Source organism: Eucalyptus grandis, chromosome 1 (assembly GCF_016545825.1).
Source record: "Eucalyptus grandis isolate ANBG69807.140 chromosome 1, ASM1654582v1, whole genome shotgun sequence".
Classification (NCBI taxonomy): domain Eukaryota; kingdom Viridiplantae; phylum Streptophyta; class Magnoliopsida; order Myrtales; family Myrtaceae; genus Eucalyptus; species Eucalyptus grandis.
The window spans coordinates 40,029,020-40,048,886 of record NC_052612.1 but is presented as its reverse complement, the minus strand read 5'-3'; the positions used below and the strand labels follow the sequence as shown (position 1 = coordinate 40,048,886).

General features: G+C 41.2%; 1 long non-coding RNA gene and 1 pseudogene across 2 annotated transcripts; both read left to right on the top strand.

The window, feature by feature from the left end:
• The first annotated feature begins 7 nt into the window (after positions 1 to 7).
• On the top strand, positions 8 to 1,379 carry LOC104457365 (annotated as a pseudogene).
• Positions 1,380 to 12,357: 10,978 nt separating this feature from the next.
• LOC120291444 lies at positions 12,358 to 17,778 on the top strand. Of its 2 annotated transcripts, none has more exons than XR_005549482.1 (3): positions 12,358 to 12,884; positions 16,148 to 16,360; positions 17,141 to 17,778. It is a non-coding gene; the product is annotated as an uncharacterized LOC120291444 (long non-coding RNA). The 2 variants fall into 2 exon arrangements; XR_005549480.1 differs by having other exon boundaries at positions 17,084 to 17,778.
• Positions 17,779 to 19,867: the final 2,089 nt, after the last annotated feature.

Sequence of the window (19,867 nt, the reverse complement as noted above, 5' to 3'; positions counted from 1 at the left end):
GTAAAACCATGGGCAAGCAAAACGACGACGTTACTACTGGCTCCGGTGACTTCAAGCTTGTCGGCTTCTCCAACTTTGTCTCCCTATCCGACGCTTCCACCACATTGAGTTCTGGTGCACCGATGCCACCAACACCTCCTGTTGCTTCTCCTGGGGCCTCGGCATGCCTGTCATTGCCAAGTCCGACCTCTGCGCTGGCAATGCCACCCATGCCTCCTATCTCTGCCACTCCAGTGACCTCTGCTTCCTCTTCACCGCTCCTTATTCCCCCTTCGTTGCCACCGCCAACGGCCTCGGCCCCTCCTCCATGGCCTCCCTCCCCTCATTCTCCTACTCCGCCTGTGTCACCTTTGCCGCCAAGCACGGCCTTGCTGTCCAGGCCATTGCTATTGAATTCGAGGACACTGATGCCGCCTTCCACATTAGCGTCACGGTGTCACCCATGGCAGCAGGCCAGTCTCCCCACCAGTCATCCTCGATGGTGCTGCCATCATCGCTGAGGTCCACCTCTACAGGCACGTCGTCCTCTGCCACGTCAGCTACAAAACCATGGCCTCCGATCGTGACAACTCCTCTCCCAACTCTTGGTTCCTGCCTCGGTTCGATTTGACGGACGAGGTCTCCTCCTTCCCTCTAGACTTCGGAATCCAAACGCTCAAACACACCCCTGGGAATGTCCCCAAGCTTGGCCCGGCGATCTCATATGTGAAGCGGTTCACAGGCTTCCATGAGTTCGCTGAATTCACCGAGGAGGACGTCGGGACCAATGAGAGCGGGCTCAACTTGGTCGTGCTGGTGAACAATGACAAGACGGTCCCTGCCATTGAACGAGCCAGTGTTTGGTACGAAGAGGAAGACCCAAATCCAGACATACCTGGAGCACGACGGCCCAGGAGTGCACCAGTTGGCGCTGATTAACGATGACATCTTCAGGACGCTAAGGGGAGACGAGGAACCGGAGCAGCCTCGGTGGGTTTGAGTTCATGCCGCCACCGCAGCCAACGTATTACCGGAACTTGAAGGGCCGGGCTGGGGATGTGTTGACGGACAAGCAGATCGAGTAGTGAGAGGAGCTAGGGACTCTGGTGGACAGGGCGTGTGTGGAGGGTTCAGCAAGGGCAACTTCTCCGAGCTCTTCAAGTCCCCTGAGGAGTACGACAAGATGCTCGATGCCCGACGAGTTGGCGGGCCAGCCTCCGTTTGAATTGATGCCTCGGCCCATTTCTTTCCTTAAGTGTGGTTTCTAATGGAAGCATTGTTTGTCGCTGTATGTTTGAGTGCTGGTGCATGATAGAAAGGCTTCTGGATGCTTTTACTCATCGCTAGAATGTATTCATGAAAACGTTCTCTATGCTTGTGAAAAGATTATGCTGGTGGCTGATTAAGCAAGCTCATAATTTGTACTTGCAATCACATATTTTAAATGGAGTCATGTTTTGCGTGCTAAGTATACTATAATTGATTTATAGAATCTATATATAAAGTGAGATGATATTATAGTTACTTATCACAATCCACTTATTTAGTTGCACACTTGTAAGCTACTCTATCACTCAGTATATCAATTTTGTAGATCATATTCTTAACATACCTAACCTTGAAATGTCAATTTCATGTACCAATGACAATGCATGTGCTCAACCTAAAGTAATCAGGACACAACGAGAATTTGCAAAAATACGTGTAGAAAATGACTTGCTTTTACCTAGTCTCTCTCAACCTTATTGTAAAGAAAATGACTCTTTTACCTTCAGTTTTTTAATACAATATCTAAATCGTGTTTTTGGTTCAGGTCCTATTCAAAGGGAAAATTGTCCAAAATGTCATAAATTTATCGCACTTTTGCCAATTCAGTTCTAAACCTTTTAACTTTACCAATTTAGTTATAAATTTTTTCATTTCTTGCCGATTCAGTCCATCCGACCAATTTTGATGAGAAAATGCTGATGTGGATGTCGGCGGTGCCACGTAGGACCATCGGCGCGCGTGGACAATTTTTAATAATATTTTAATATTTTTTTGAATTATTAATATTTTTTCCTTTTTTTCTTTTCCTTTTCAGTGCCAGCCACCGGCTAGCCACAGCCAGCCACTGGAAAAGGAAAGAAAAAAGCCAAAGCTGCCATGGGCGAGGCCCTGTGGCTCGCCCTTGCCCAAACCAGATTTGGTGAGGGTGTGGACAATCGGGAAGATGACGACGTTCCTTCCACCCTGCTGATGCCGTCGATTCCCCGCGGTGAGTCGAGCAAGTCGGGGGCGAGGCAGGAGGACTTGAGTAGAAGAGATGGAGGGGGCGAGGCGGGAGGACTCGAGCAAAAGAGATGGAGGGACGAAGATGATGACAGCGGCGATGGCGGCAGTGACAGTGGCATCGACGACATGGTTTGGGCCTGAGTTCACGACGGCGATGTGGGCGATCATCCGAACGGAGGTGAGGAACTACATGACGAAGCTAGAGAGGGGTGGCCCTATGTGCTGGGGCAATGGGGCTTGAGAAACGACGCTGTGTAGCACATGCAACCCAGGAAGTTGGAATAAATGATATTTTTGGATGGACTTAAATTTAATTAGGCGGAATTATTTTGAGGCTGTACATGCAAATACAAAAAAAATTAAAAATTCAAAAAAATATTAAAATATTATTAAAAATTATCCACATCAGCGCTGGTAATCCTATATGGCACCGTTGGCATCCACATCAACATTTTCCGGCCAAAATTGGTCGGATGGACTGAATTGATAAGAAGTGAAAATGTTTAAGATTAAATTGGCAAAATTAAAAAGGTTTATGATTGAATTGGCAAAAGTGCAATAGGTTTAGGACTTTTTGGATAATTTTCCCCCTATTCAAATCGAGTCTCGGGTTGGGTCACAATAAACATATATCCACGTATTTGGGTCAAGTTGGGTAACGGTGGGAACCCGAACCATCGACACCCGCAATGCTAACTCCAATCACCACTGGCGCATTCAAGTTGCCTTCCCCCTCAAACCTATCCATAACATAAGAAAGAGCTCAAGTCATTGAGAAGCTTACCAGGACTAATATCGCCGGTCAGATGTACGATCCAAGACTAACGATCTGAATATTTGCAGAATTTGCACCGCAAAGCAATTCATATCGCCCCGATAAGGGCAAAAATAAGGACCATGAACTGCAAGTCACATACCCTTTAACTCATGAACTCTTTTTTTTCCTCCTCCTAATATTTCTGCTAATCCTAACTCATGCGGTGTTTCATGTGACAGCAACCCTAACAAATTCGATCCTTCAAACTCCAAAGGACAGTTATGGAGCAATGCATCTGTATACTGCTTGCAATATCTGCCCGCCATTCCTGGCAACCTTCTGGCCTTCCTCGGTTGCACCGGTCAAAAGCTTCAGCATTACTGACTGGATCATGCTTGAAGTGTCGCTTATGCTGCATTAGAAGATGATAAGGTATTGAGCTCCATACCTGTTAGCGCTGGTTGTTTTTCAAATGCATCCTTGAAAGAGGCTGCATCGCTTCTATTTTGTTATTCTCATTGCAGATATTCAATGTGTTACATCCCTTCAGTTAACTTCTTGCCTTGTGGCCTGTAGAGTTGTGTCATCTGTAGTTGCAAGGATTTCTTACCTTTTCCAAGCGCACCACAATCATGCCGGTCCCAGTTCCTGAAACTTCAGGGATCGTGCCGGATTCTCTGAGGCAAGCTTGTGATGAGCTTCAACTATTAGAGGTACGTCAACTCCTTGTAAGCATGCTTATTACATTTGTTTCTTCAAGCCTAGTTGCAAAGCTCTTATATTCTGTGGAAATCGGGTTCATGGAGAAACCGAAAATTCCATTTATGAAGCATCTCGCTCCTTTCTGTCTCCTATGGAAACACTTTATAAAAAAGCCATGCAAATATCCTTACAAGAACATCAGTAGTAGTCATGACTCCTAACTTTTTGCTATCTGGACATGAGGGGAAAAAAAAAAAGAACCCTACCTTTCAACAGTGACAAACAAATCAATGTAGAAACTTAGCCAAATTTCTGAACAAATAATGCTTCCATTTTTCTTCCCGCAAAATTAAAGAAAGGAACAAAGCGAGCATGCGTACCATTTTAAATTGTTTGCCATCAAATCTTGCCGGAGCTTAATTATGCTTGCCAACTTCTCCCTTGTCTTATTTATTGTGTTGTCTTATGCACAGGTCTCATAGTTGGGCATTGGCGAGAAGTTGTACGCTACTTGATTAATTTATCATATATGAATGCAGTATCCATTGAAATATCTTGTTATCATAACAGAATACGTGACTCTTGATCAAAGAAGACGTAATTCTTGAGTATGAAAAGAGGTGACTCTTCGTCTAAAAAGGAGGTTATCGATAGTTATGAGAAAAGTAATTCTTAACATGAAGAGAGGTGATGATTGGAGATAAGGTAGCTATATCCAAGAGATGTGTTGATTAGTTGTTTGCGAATAGAGATCAATTCACATATTATTTATTATAACCACAACTGTTCATAAATATATTTTCTTCAAAACTCTCTTTTCTTCTCTTTCCACACGCAATTTTAACATATTCAATGTGAAATTCCAATAGAGAAAATTGAGTTATTGTTGAACTAGTTTCTTTGCGGCTTCCGTATACATTCTGGAGATATTTTTGTTCTAAACCCGACAACAATAATAATAGGGGCAAATAACACCTTAAGAATAGTGATCTTCATCATATCAAAGTGTCAAGGATCTATTACTTCTTCTTTATATTCACTAGCAAAATCAAATTTCCCCAACAATCTTAACATGTTATTTTTTCATGGAGATTGAGATAGTGGATGTATCAATTGCAGTCTTGATAGATAAATATCAATGAAAGTTTTGTTTCTGTTTATATATTTGAGTCATCTTCCTTGTAGCACACTAGATTATCTCATGTTGGCTATACTACTTTGAAAATTATGAATAAAAGTGATGTGATAATCTTAAGAAAAGGATAATGAAAGGAAGTGCCGATGAAGGATTCCCAAAACTCTATTAAATCATCTTTATCAAATGTTTCGATTTGACACAAATACTAGTGACATTTGGAATGGTTTGGAGATCAAATTACAATGTTGAAAAACAAGGTACAAATAGAATTACTCCTTTGAAATATTTTGAATTTGCCATGATTGATAGAAAATCTATGTTTAAGCAAGTGGATGAACTTTAAATATATATTGCCAAACTCAAAGACTTTAAGATTGAAGTTTATGAGCCTCTTCTTGCTGCAATTATTTCAAAGTTGCCTTAAACTTTGAATGATTATTGAAATAAACTTCTTTACATGATTGATAACTTGATTGTGGATAGTGTAATAACACACATTCGGATTGAGGAAGGTTCTTTGGATCGTTAGGCTAATTATGTGAAAGAAGTTGTGAATAAGTTGCATTTTGTTGATAATGGCAACATGAGTAGAGACAAAGAAAGCACCAGAGCAATGGCATGATAAAATTTGATTCAATGGTATTTTCATGTGGATTTAAGCATAACAATGCTTATAAGTGCATTTACTCGAAATTTACCAAAGAATGTGGAGTTTATAATCTGCTTATATGTAGATGATATTCTGATTGTTGGTACAAATATGCTTGGCATAAATAAAACTAAAACGTATCCATCTTCTTAATTTAAAATAAAAGATTTGGGAGAAATGGATTCATTTTAGTTATCAAAGTAATTGAATGTAGTGGGAGTTATACTTTAAGTCAAGGCCACTGTGAGGAGAAAATCATTCAAAGATATCATCATTTGAGAATTAAAGAGTGAAATGTATCATATGATGTGCAATAAAAATGATGAAAAATACTAGGCAACCTTTAGGACAATTAGAATATGCTAGTGTAATTGGAAGTCTGATGTACGCTATGCATTGCATTAGACCGAATATAGCTTTTGTTGTGTGTAAATTGTCCAAATTTATGAGTGATCCTAATATTGTGCATTGAAAGGCTATAAGTAGAATTCTTGGTCACTTAAAGAAAATAATATGGTCTATTCTATGGAAGACAACCAACAATACTAGAAGGATATTTAAATGTTAGTTCCAACTAGTATAATTGATAACAAGTTGACATTTGAATGAGTTTTTTGAGTTTCCCTATGATACAGCCCATTAGGCATCAAGGTGACTCATTCAATGAAGGACTATGGCTTTATAGAGTTGTGACCACAACTAATGGTAGCCATATCTTTACATTATGATAGTGAGGCAATTATGTCTAGGACATACGATAAAATATACAATGGAAAATCTAGACATATTCGTTTGTGATATGAGTATGTTCAATAATTAATTACTAATGGAGTTATTTTAGTAATTTATGTTCGAACAAATGATAACTTGACTGATCCATTTACTAAGGGACTCTTGAGAGGTTTAATTAATAGTACTGCCAAATGATTAATAGTAGTCAAGCATAGTGGAAACCCAATTTTATAATTTCTAACGAAACTATTAAAGCTACATGGGTAACAACAAGATATTGTAATTTGATGGTGATTGAGTACTGGGAATACAAGGTCAATACCACGAAAAGTTAGGAGGATGACCGTAAGAAAACACTCTTGATGAAGTTCAAGGTTTTAGCAAGGCAATGCTAAGATAACAAATTTAGGAACTTCACTTGAACAAAAGAAGTGGTGACGCTTTTAACAAAAGTTGGATGAACTTTTTTAAATGTTCATGAATGCAAGAGGAGCACAAGACCATAAAAGTGCTTAGGCATAAGAAATTTCTAACAAAATGTGTATATATTCATTATGTGTGATAATTTGACTAACAAGTGGAATTATGGTTCAAAGTTTTATCTACCACTAATTTCATTAATGGAATTATTTACATAATTGACTATTCAAATCTTAATAGATACCTTTTTGTATGTATGAATTTATGTAAAATAGTGTAGATAATAAACTAAGTGGGGATTGTTGAAATAGTTTGTTATTAGAAAAAAATGTGTCTCTTGATTAAGAGAATACATGACTCATGATCAAAGCAAATGTGACTTGTGGTATATGAAAAGAGGCGATTCTTCGTCCAAAAATGAGGTTATTGGTAATTATGAGAGGGAATTTGTCTTGACATGAAGAATAGTATGGTTGGGAAAAAAGTACCTATTCCAAATAAATATATTGATTAGTTATCTGCAAATAAGACTAATTCACATATTATTTATAAGAATCATAATTGTTCATAAATGCTTATTCTTCATAACTCTTTTTTTTTTTTTTTCTATACATGCAACTTTAAAACATTCAATGTGAAAATCCAAGAGAGAAAACAGAGTAATTATTGAACTTTGATCTTTACGGCTTTGGTATATATCTTAGAGGTATATTTATTCTAAACCCGACAACAACAATAGTGGGATCAAATAATACCTTAAGAATAGTTGTCATCATTACGCATCAAAGTATCAATGATCTATTATTACTTCTCTACCTTTGTCGCGACCTCTCTTTTTTCAGCGCCCGATCGAGGCGGGTGCCTTGTGGAGGCTAATGGTTCGGCTAGGTCTTTTAGCATGGACTCTCCCAAGTCTACCAATTCACGACTTAATGGTCTAAATTTTTAACCTATAAATTAATTTTAAAATGGAGTCGTCACTAAGAGGTGGGTCAATTAGAAACCCAAGTGAAGTATCGGGAGAAATATTTGCTCTGCACAACTAAAGAAATTAAGATCGGGAATTTGAATACACTAGTTAATCACTAATGCCCTTTCGGTATCTAATCTTGTTTAAATCCTAAAGTTCAAAGTTTTTGCATTTGTGGAGGAAAAAATTGGACATATTTCTCATTTTTTGGACATAAAAGGCATTTTTTGGTCTTTTTGGAAAATATAAATCATTTTTGACTTTTTTTCCAACTTTTTTGGCTTTTTGGGAAAATATGGATATTTTTGATATTTTTGATTTTTCTGGAAAATAAATTGTTTTTTATTTTATTTATTTATTAAAATATTATATTAATGATTATATAATATATTTAACGACCTGGGTCGGATCCTCGGGTTGGGTCCGACCTGGGCCGTTTGCCCAGAACGCAGACGAGCTTGCATTGCACGCCCGGCCCAGATTTTTTTGTTTTTGTTTTTCTTAAAAACCTCATCCCATACACCCGAGTTCCAAATCCGGCCCACCGACCCGACCCGATTCGTTTTTAAAAAACCTACCCGACCGCGACCCACACCCGACCCGGTTTCGTAGCCACAACTCGGTTCGTGGAACCCTACTCGACCGCGACCTGCTTCTGATCCAAGCCTGACCCAACGCGACGCCGCCGCCTTTTTTCGCTTGGACGCGGCGCTGACGGAGGGGCTGGGACGGCGGATCGGCGTGGATGATGGTGGCGATACAAAGGACACCAGCGGTAGGAGGATATGGCGTGGCGGCACGGCGGTGGTGACGGGTGGAGATGCAGAGAGGAACGACGAATAGAGCACGATCGAGGACTGGATCTCGCGGTGGCTCGAGGCGAAGAGGACGGATGGTGAGTGTCGGCGAATACCTGGTGGCGGCAAACGATGGTGGTGACGACAACGGGGTAGCGACGGCAGCCCCTTAGCTCCCAGATCTAGCGTGGTGTTGGCGCGGGCGGTCGTCAGCGTTGGGGATGGCGGCGGGCAGCGTCAACGGCGCCTTCTCCCTCCTCGGTTCTGGCCTTCTCTCTCTTGCAAGACCTCGGATCTCGGCTTGCGAGCATTCGGGCCTCCCCTGAAATCTCTCGGGGGAAGCTTTCGAAGCTCGCTTGCTGTCGATCTTGCTTCGGTTCACTTCTTCGGTCGCCCCTCTTCCGGCCGACCTTGGATCTCGGCCTGCTCGTCCTCGACCCCCCCTCTGAAGTCTCTCAGTAGGAGGTTCGAAGATTTGCAGCCCTCGATCCTTCGCCGTTTGTGTGTCTCTTGCCATCGTCGGGAGAGGCCTAATTATAGGCGAGGGGGCGGCTGGTCGACGGAGCTTTGACCGCCGATCTTCGCACGCCGAACGGCCTCCGCCGGCCGAACCGACGTCCCATCCGTCAAGGTGGCTCTAGCTAGGCCGCCTCGCATTGAAGACACGTCCATTCCATCGTACGTTGTCGTCTCCTTCTCCATTCCGGCGTCGCTCGCGTCCTTGTCTCCGGCGCGTGCTGCTTATCCGATTTAAGAAAAGATAGATGGGGAAGAAGACAAGGGGCAGAAAGGGGGGCCGGGCTGGAGGAGAAGGAGGTTGGGCCATAAGGGCCCATGCGGGGGGGAGAAAAAGGAGGGGGCCGAGCGTGAAGGCCTAGCCTCGATGGGCTGCCAATTTTTTGTTTTCCTTTTGGTTTTATTGAATTTTTTTGTTGTTTTTGTTATTTATTATTTTTATCTGAAAAAGGAAAATTAAAATAAATTAAGGCCTAATTAGTAACCTAATCAAAATTTAGGTGTCAACAATCTTCATCAGCAATCAAATTTCCACAAAAGTATAATGAATTGGCAGGTAAGACATTCTACCTAATGGTGATCATATTTGACAAGCTGGGCCATCTAGAGTAGAGAGAGTAAGGGCTTGTTTGTTTGCATTTCTTTTTTCTGTTTTTGAACACTTTTTCTATTTTTTTGTTCCTGGGAACAAAAAGGAATAGAAACGCGTTTGGGTGTGTTTGTTCCTTTTTTTTTTTTTGTTCCCCAGAAACAAAAAGGGAACAGAAATAAGAAATAACAAATTTAGGTTTCTTATTTCTGAAACATATTTGAAGAACAAAAAAGGAACAAAATCGTGTTTCTTTTTCTATTTCTTGCTCAGCCCTTTGAACACCGCCTCTCCTCTTGCGAGCGTCTCCACCGTCGTCTTCTCCGGCGCCTCCCATTCTCCAGCGCCAACAGTCGCCTCTGTCTCGAGACCATCCGGCTTCTCCACCGTCGTCCTCTCCGGCGCCGACGATCGCCGCGAGCGTCTCCACTGCGGGTCTCCACCTACGAGTGTCTCCACCTCGCGTGGCTCCCACTCACCAGCGCCGTCTTCTCTGTCTCAAGACCATCCGGCTTCTCCACCGTCGTCCTCTCCGCGCCGACAGCCGCCTCGTCTCAAGACCATCCGGCTTCTCCACCGTCGTCCTCTCCGGCGACAGCTCGCTGCTCCTTCACTGTGTAAACCTACTCACTGCTCCTCCTTCACCGATTGACGAGGGCTTTGGCGAGAGCCACCCCTCGCAGATCTAGGCGATGGCTGGTCGAAGCTCAAGCGTGAGGGCTCGCTCGAGCCAGCGCTTGCCCAAATTTGCGAGGCAGCGTTGCTTGCCAAATCTGCGGCAGCGGCTCGTCTGCTCGCTCGAGATCTGGACCAGCAGGCTTGCCCAGATGAGCAGCTCGCTCGTCGCTGCTCACGCTTGAGCGAGCAGAGCAGCGAGTGTCTACTCGCTTGCTTCTCTGCTTGAGCCAGCAGAGCAGCGAGCCCTGCTCTGCTCGCTCGAGCGTGAGCAGCAGCGAGCGTCAAGGTTTGCTATTGACAGCAAGTATGTTCGTCTAGTTACTGCAGACTGAAATAGTTGGGGACTAGTGTCGTCCACTGCGATCCTTTCCCATTAAGCCAGGTAGGAGTACCCCTCCCGTTGGAACTCACTTGACCATTAGAACTTTTTGACCAAAATCTCGACAAAACGAAGCGAGTTTAGGGTGATTAGTGATGTTTTGAGGCTAATGCATCGTGCTTACATTGAGGAATGCTTTCCGGTTTGAACCCAGAACTCAAGTTCATGAACACATGCCAACTGCTCGACTTTTGCTCGAACGAAGCGTGAAACATGTAGGAACACCAAACTTGAGTATGGGATTTTTAAGTGAATCGTTGTAAAATAAGACAGCTCCAGTATGAAACACATCTATTTAAGCTTGTATGCATCATCTGTGGCTCGAAGGTTGCAATAAATCTCGCTCTGGAACATGTTGGTTAAATCACATACTAACCATTTGATAGAATGTCTGAGAGAATGCCGCAATATCTATGCATGTTAGAGTTCAAGATTAATTCGCGTTTTGTCCTGTATTGGTTGGATTTGGTCTAATATTAGTATTTTCTATGTGTCTCTATGAACCCTTGCGGCTCAACCACATTTTGATCCAATCGGAAGTCGAGGCTTATTCTTTCTGTTAGTCCACACGCATGTCGGGTTTGAGTGAACTAATGTTACTGATTTCTGATGTTTTTTTTTTGACGATTTCTTTGAGTCTGGTGATGAGTTTGAGTCTTGAAAATCGTTAATATTATTCCCCCAGTCCATGCTCACCACACGTTTGACAATGCGTCTAATCCAGCCTAGGTGTTTGCATTACCGATTCCCGGTTGTTCTTGAACACGTATAGGCAGGTTTCACGTGTTATAAACCTCTTGTTGTTTGTTGGTCTTCATTTGCATCATTAGACAAAATCTAGGCATTCCCCTTTTTGTTTCATTTTGTGTTCCTACTATTTGTTTTGCAAATTTTTAACGTGTCTTGGTGGTCTTCGCTGACGAGGAAGTACTCGGAGTCTAAGATATTCTGTTGGGTTGTCTCCCCTGTCCGCACACTGTACATTTGCTGTTTTGTGGTCATAAATAGGGGGGTGTCGGCTGCCAATGGTGGTTGAGATGGGCGGTTTGCACTCCTTCAGAAATACGTGATCTGCAATGAGTTTCCTTGATATTCGTTGTGTTATATTCATTTTCCGTTGGACCCTTGGATACTTTGGCCGCAAATAACGAATGGCTTCGAATGGGCGATGGTGGAAGTAAACGACGAGCTCAGCCGTTGTTTTTGTGACATCCTGAAATTCGACCCCGTTTCGATAAAATGAAATGTGCATTTCGTCGACGTGCCTATAGTTCTTTTTCTCTGAGCTGATCACTCACGAGTTAACTAACCTATTCGGTGAAGCCATTAAGGGATATATCCATGGTAAAATCCCCAAAAGCTACCTAATTGGTTGGATTGACTAAAATCACGTTCGGTCGATTTTAATCATGAAATTTAATTCGGTTTTTGAATCGAATATTCGGACGTGTCACAATTCATTTCTAGGACCGTCTCATCGTCTATCAATTTATTGCCGAGTCCAAATTTCAAGAAAGAAATTATCGGATGAAGATTTGAAGACCAAAAGAAAATAGAAAGGGAAAGGGAAAGAGAAAAGGAAAAGTAGAATAATTGTATTATTTATTTCTTTTCTCTCTCTCTCCCTTTTTCTCTCTTTTTCTTTCTCTCTCTCTCCTCTCCTCTCTCCTTCGTGCGTAGCCTCCCCACCCCACCGCCAAATGCCCCTTGCCAAATTGAAATTGGCTTCTCTTCTCTCTCTCTTCTCTTTACTTTTGACCAGTCAAATCCTCTTATCTCTTCTCTCTCTTATCCCTTCTTCTCTCTCCTCTCTCCTCTCCCTCGTAGCCGACTTCTTCTTCTTCCTTCTTCTTTGTGCGAACCAGAAGCTGAAGAAGACAGAAGCAGCGAGCATCACCGCCAGATGAAGACAGCAGCCGCTCGTCCCGCCGCCGCACCGCCGCCCGCGCCCGTGCTCGCGTCGCTCGCCGCCGTGTGCCGCCAACCCGTCCCTCGCACCCAGGCGTCTCCCCGTGCGTCTCCAGCCGCTGCCCAGCCTCCGCCCAGCCCCTGTTCCGCCGACCAGCTCCATCTCCGGCCACCGTTCGGACCGCCGGAGCTCCCCTTGCCCTCCGCCGGCTTCCCCTCGCCGCCCTAGCCGCCGGACGAGCTTCGTCCAACCAAGAACAGTGACTGGAAAAATGGGTTTCCAGCACTGTTCAAGGCCGTTTTGGGCCGTTTCCCGGCCCCGAACCCGAGCGGTGCTTTGGAGTTTGTCGTTCCTCGCGTCGCCCCGTCGGATTGATCCGACTTGCGTGCGATTTGGTGAGTAATCTCACTAATCTTGGATTAGTTGGCTAATTATGCTTAAGGTTGGTTTAGATTTAATTAATTATGTTTAGGTTGTTAGATTAGAATAAATTAGCAATTATTAGTCAATTGTGATGTGATTTAGATAAATTGATTGTGTAATTAGCAAGTAAACATGGTCTACTATTTATTGGAAGTGTCTCGGGATTTTTTCCGACCCTTAGTGGGCTCCAATTAGGCTTTTCGGGCCTAAGTGGATTTTTTTGTATTTAAATATTAATTTTCGGAATTAAATTAAATAATTATTTATTTTCCGAAAATTCAAGGGAGATGGTTCGGAACCGGAATATTATGAGGATGACTGTGGTGAAGTCCGTTTATTTAATCGGGCTTTAATTTGAGCTAAATGGGATTTTTAATATTAATTATTTAATATTCGAAATTAATTAAATAATTATTTATTTTTCGAAAATTCAACTGAGATGGTCTGGAACCAGAAAATTATGCTGATGACCGTGGTGAAGTCCGTTTATGTAACCGGGCTTTATTTTGAGCTAAATTGAATTTTTAATAATAATTATTTAATTTTCGAAATTAATAAATAAATTAATTATTTTTCGGAAATTAAGATTTTGATGGCCGACGACCGAAATCTCGTGCTGATCGTTGTGGTGCAGTCCGTTTATTTATTTGAGCTCCACGTTGTATGGAATTGAGTAAATTGTGATATTTTAGGGATTTACCCTAAATTGATTGGAATGGATTGAGATTGAATTATCGATTGGTGAATGGCCAAGTATGTTCATTCAGCATTTATAATGCTTTGTTGAGTTAATTTAATTATTTGATTGAGTATTGATTGGTGAATGGCCAAGTATGTTTATTCAAAGATTTATAATGTTTTGTTGAGTTGATTTATTTATTTGATTGAGAAATCGTTGGGCATTGGTTATCGATATTGAAAGTGAACTGTAACCACCGCAAAGAGGACACGTGGCTCGGTGAATTGGAATGTCACCTGGAAAATGCACGTGAGTTCGGTGGTTGAATATGTCACCTTGGCGAAAAGGTTGCTCGAGAGAATGCACGTGGCTCGGAGACTCGGTATGTCGTCCCCGGAGAATGCACGTGGCTCGGTGACAGGATTTGGCATCTAAAGGGACACGTGGTCTCGGCGAATTGATGCATCGCTTTGGTGAGATGCACCTTAGAGAATGCACGTGGGTCCAAAGCATTCGGAATGGCATCTAAAAGGGCACGTGGTCTCGGCGAATTGATGCATTGCTTTGGTGAGATGCACCTAAGAGAATGCACGGCCCGGGCATCTAAAAGGGCACGTGGTCTCGGTGACTTGATGCATCACTTTGGCGAAAAGGTCGCCCGAGAGAATGCACGTGGGCCCAAGGTTCGAGGCACGTGAACTCGGAGACTTGGAAGGTCGTCCCGGGAGAATGCACGTGGCCTAGCTTTTAAATATCCCACAGTGGGGATTGATTTGTTTGGCATGTAATCGACTAGGTCGATGCTTTGATTTGATGTTGTGAATTGATTGATCGAATGGAAATGACCGTGAGTGGTCTTGTTGGAATATAATCGACTAGGTCGATTTGATCGATGCTTCGATCGGTGATATGATTGCTTGGGTGCCTATTATGAATTGTACCGACTTGCGGGTGGGATTAGAGGCCAAGGTAAGTCCTCCGCCCGTGCGTGTTTAGGCAGCTTGTAGTATAATAGTTTATCTAATCGGGCTTAGTGGGGTAGAACTCGCCGAGACGTAGTCTCATCCCGCCTTGGGGAAAACCATTTCGGGACCCCGTGAAGAGCCGAGAAGGAGGAATCCGAGAAGGAAGACTCGGAGGCGAATCTTAAGGAAAAAGATTTTTGGAGGAAGAAGGCAATCTCGAGAGGGGCCTTGAGTACGGCCTAGTTTGTTTAAGTTTCGTCTTCTTTTGAGATCTCCATTTTGATGTGAATAGTTTCGAAGTGGTTTATGGTTTGTATAAAAGTTTGGTTATAAATTTCAATATGAAAATATGGCCCCGCTTTTCTATCCCATCGTTTTATTGTCTGGGATTTTAATCGTTTCCGCATGTGCTAATAAATGAAAGGGTCGGCGATACATTGTCCGGGATATCGCATTATAAAATCGACCAAATAGAAGGATGTGCACATGCCCGAGGATCGGGGCGTGACAGTTTTGCTCATAGTGCTTGGCGTGAGAGAATGGGTTGGGCGTTCGGCGATGGAGGCTTCGGAAGGAACGGCCGATTTCGGGCGTGGGAGGAAATTATCAAAGAAGAAAAAGATAAAAATGGGTGTTAAAAGTTAAAAAGACAAAAGGAAGAAGATGACGCCCGAAGAAGAGAACGTGTAGAGGGGTAGACTAAAGGGGAGGAGAAAAAAAAAAAAAAAGAAAAGAAAAGAAAAAAAAAAAAAGAGAAGAGAGAAAGTGACTCGATGCTCTCCCTCGCTCTGTTTTGTGTTGGTGTTTTATGTGTTGCTTCTCCTCCCCTCCTCCCGAGGGTAGGTCGCGACAACTGGCTAGTGAAAACTTTGTGCCCTACCATGTCATTTTTCATATGCAACCGCATAACTGTCGACTTGTTCATTTAGTGCATTCTTTGTGAATCTATCAGAACAACGTTGTTGGACTTTTTTTGGTAGGAAGGTGTGCCTTCTGGTAGAGAGGATTTTGCTTTGTACCCCGCATTTGGGTGGGAATTTTGGCAGAGGGAGTTTTTCCTAAGAAATGATCAGGACATATAGATGAGAGTTTTTTGGACAATCTATCTCCAGAGAAGTTATATTCTAATTGAGATAAGAGCTGTGAGGAGAAGTTTGTCGATTTCTTTTTTGACAACTTGGGTTGTTCTTGAATATATGAAATTCTTAGAACCCCTTTGGTACTTACTAATCTTTCTCGGCACTTTTATTGGCAATATTCAGCTTGATGGCTCCTGCTTTGCTCGCTCGAGCGTGAGCAGCAGCGAGCGTCTGCTCGCTTGCTTCTCTGCTTGAGCAATTGGTTTAGAATTCATCGAGAATGTCATAGAACTTCTATTATTAAGTGGCTTTAGAATCAATTAGTTCCAAATGAATGTTGGGGATTATACATTATGCGAGATCCTTGGTATCTTATGGCTATAATGCTTCAATTTTTTCTCTTTAAGTTATGGATTTGCATAGAATGAAGGGCGTTGTTTAGTTGTTGCCTTATTGCTTCTTGTCTTGAATTTTTCTTTACTTAAGGTACATCCTCACTCTATCTCAATTAGTTGTCTCCTTCCCAGGTGAACAATACTGGTGTTGGTGGATCCATTATCGACGCTGATGCTTTGAGAACTTCGGTGGATCCATCCAAAGTTTCGCCCTGCCATTGCCAATCCACGAAGACATATTCTTTTTCCCTTGCTCTGTCCGGAATTTGCCAGTCCTTGCCACATAAATCGCAATTTGCTGACTTTGGAAACAATCATCCGCACGCTAAGGTTGGTCTCTCGGCTTCTTTTTTCATTATCTTAATCTTAGAGATCTTATAATTTAGTTGGACTGTTCACAAAATATGATAGGGTATATAGATCCATATAGGTTACCATGCTAATTTTGTGTATGGCGTGTAGTTCTTACGGTTTTATGTTAATGATTTAATTCATAACTCATGTGATGCTCAACCGGTCGAAGATTCAATGGCATTTGAGAGACACTCATTCAATGCAAAGTGGATGGGGTCTCTAACCAATATACTTATCGGTTTATTGGTGGATGAGGTCAAAAAGGGAAACCGCACCTCTTCCACTTTCAACAAAGCGGGGTGGATGAATGTACAGTTTGAACTCAGTAGACAGACATAATTCTGATTTACCATGGTACAGCTGAGGAACAAGGTAAACAAACTGAAAAAACAGTATGGCAGTTTTCACAAACTCATTTCTCAGTCCGGATTTGGTTTGGATAATGTGAACAAAAGAGTTGTTGTCGACAATCTAAGTATATGAGAATCTCATATCAAGGTATTTCTTAACTTTGTGGTCATTTTGATATCATTACAGATGTTAATTTTAAAATGTATGATTATATTGCTGAAATGTCATTATTGTGAAAATTGTAAGATAATGTCGAGTGGACAAGATTAAGGAAGAATGGATTTCCTCAGTATCCTGAGCTCTGTATTATTTTTGGTGGTACATATGCTACTGGGGATCACGCCATAGGATGTGCTAAAGATGTGAACGTGTCGGATGATGATGACAATAGTAATGACAATGTAGGTGGTGACAACAGTGGTCGCGATGCAGATGATGTCAATGCAGGTGGTGACTATGATGGTAGCAATGCAAATGATTTTATTGGACACCACAGTGATGACAGACTTTTTACAACAGACGATACTGGAACTTCAGCTCGTGAAAATCACAAATTGGATAGAACTCCAAATAGTAAGCGGAGAAGAAAGAGTAACCAATCAAGTATTATTGAAACTTGCAGAGCCATACAAGATTTTTTGAAAGTTAGGTCATCAAGTCAATCTGGTGGTGGCTCTGCGAGCTCATGGACTACACAACCACCTGTAGACTCTTTCTCCATATCTACTGTGGTCCAGATTCTACTGAGTATGCCCGAGATAGAGCAAGATGTTTACAATAAAGCAGTGGAACAAACATGCGTCGATTGTGAATGGAGGGAGGCTTTCATTACATCCACACCTGCAAGGAGGATTGGCCTTCTTCAATTCCTTTAGTAGATGTTTGGAAATATATTATGAATTACATGGAGTTTCATTAGACTGTATAACTTATATTATCTATTAATCTTTAGTTTATTCAAATATAATTAGTGTTGAGACTCTTGTACTTATATGTAATGGCATATCTTATTGAGATTGTATGACTTATGTTATTGATTGTTATTGGGATGTGTTTTCAAAATCTATATTGATGTTTTGGTCATTTTTATGATTGTATAGGTATTATGGAAGGGGGATCAAATAGTGTGTCTAATGAGCAAGTACAACCAGTTGAACAATTCTCAAGTGATGATATTAACATATTGGTAGCGTGGTTCTGCTTAGCTGCGATGGACACGTCCTTGCATACGAGAGAACCTATTAGGGACAATCAATTATCAAGAGGAGAATGGATAAGGGAGATTGTTCATGGACATTCAAATAGGATATATCAAGCATTTAGGATGGAGAGACATGTTTTTCTGAATTTATGTGACTTAATGAGGGTAAGGGGTTGGTTGAAAGATAGTCAATTTGTTCAAATAGATGAACAAGTTGGGATATTTTTAAGTGTGGTTACTCACAATAACTCAAATAGAGATTTATGTGAGAGATTCCAACATTCAGGAGAAACGATTAGCAAGTATTTCAACAAAGTGTTGGAAGCAATGATCAAACTTTCAAAGGAGATAATCAAACCATCGTCATTTGACATCATTCCACAAGAAATTCTTATTGATCCTAGTCATAAACGCTACTTTAAGGTATGATTTTTATATTGATTTTATACCGTCAAATACATGTAGTTGATAACCTTATATGATATTAGATTGTTAATATATTGACATGGCTGCGTAGGTGCTATGGATGGCACCCATATAGATGCTACTGTTCCTATGTCTCAGCAGATTCCATTTAGAGGTAGGAGTGGGAGAACAACCGAGAATGTGCTGTGTATTTGCTCTTTTGATATGAAATTTACTTTCGTGTATGCTGGATGGGAAGGATCTGCCAATGATTGTCGAGTGCTTTTAGCAAAGTAACTCGAAAATCCTCAACCGCAATTTCCCGACCACCACCTCGGTATTTACTTTGTTTATGAAGACAATTTTATGATTATATATTATGGTTCAATATCACAACAAATTTATATATATCATGTTATAGGAAATATTACATGGTAGATTCAGGTTATGCAGCACTTCCAGGATTTTTAACTCCATTTAGAGGCGATCGGTATCATCTAAGCGAGTATAGAGGGAATGGGGGACGACCAAGGACAACAAGATAATTGTTCAACAAGAAGCACTTTTCACTAAGAAATGTAATTGAGAGGTCATTTGGGGCATTAAAGAATCGCTTCACCATTTTGAGACAGATACCTCAATTTACAATTCGGAAGCAAGCACTTGTTGTAATTGCTTGTTGTGCTCTCCATAATTACATCCGTGATCAAGATGCGATGGATAGAAACTTTTCCCTATATGGAGATCCGAAGTATCCATGCGAACCTACAGAAGTGGAGGTTGCAGATGATACATTGCATGATGCACCTGGAATAAACATGCTTAGGACAATGATTGCAAATAAAATGGCGAGGGATCATAATATACCTGAGATTTCATGATTTTGTGTTTCCGACTTTTGTAATTTTGTTTTTAAGTATTCACTTATCAAATTCAATGTGATGAAGTTGAACAATGAACTATATTACTTCATTATTGTGATGTTATGTATGAAAGGGTCTATATAGAGATCTATAAGATACTCTTATTGTACAAATTTTACTTACGAAATTTTGTTCCAAGTATGCACATGATCATGTTCAAAATGTTTGTCTTCACCTACCATGAACAAAATTAAATTGATGAGCATTTCATTAGAGTGATAATGCAATACCAAGTTTACACTTTATTGAAAAAAAAGGCATGTGAGAAAAATTTGGTACAAAGTTTATTTATAAAATTTTCTTCAAAGTATGCACTTATAACCATGTTCAGAATGTTTAACTTTACTCACCATAAACAAAATTAAATTGATAAGCATTTTATGATAATGAGAATTCGAAACCAAGTTTACACTTTATTTATAAAAAAAAACAATTGGGAAAATTTTGGTACAAACTTAAAAAATTTTCTTCCAAGTAAGCAAATATGATCAAGTTTAGAATGTTTGTTTTAACTTAATATGAACAAAATTAAATTGATGAGCATTTCATGAGAATGATAATTCAATACCAAGTTTACACTTTATTTAAAAAAAAAGAACAATT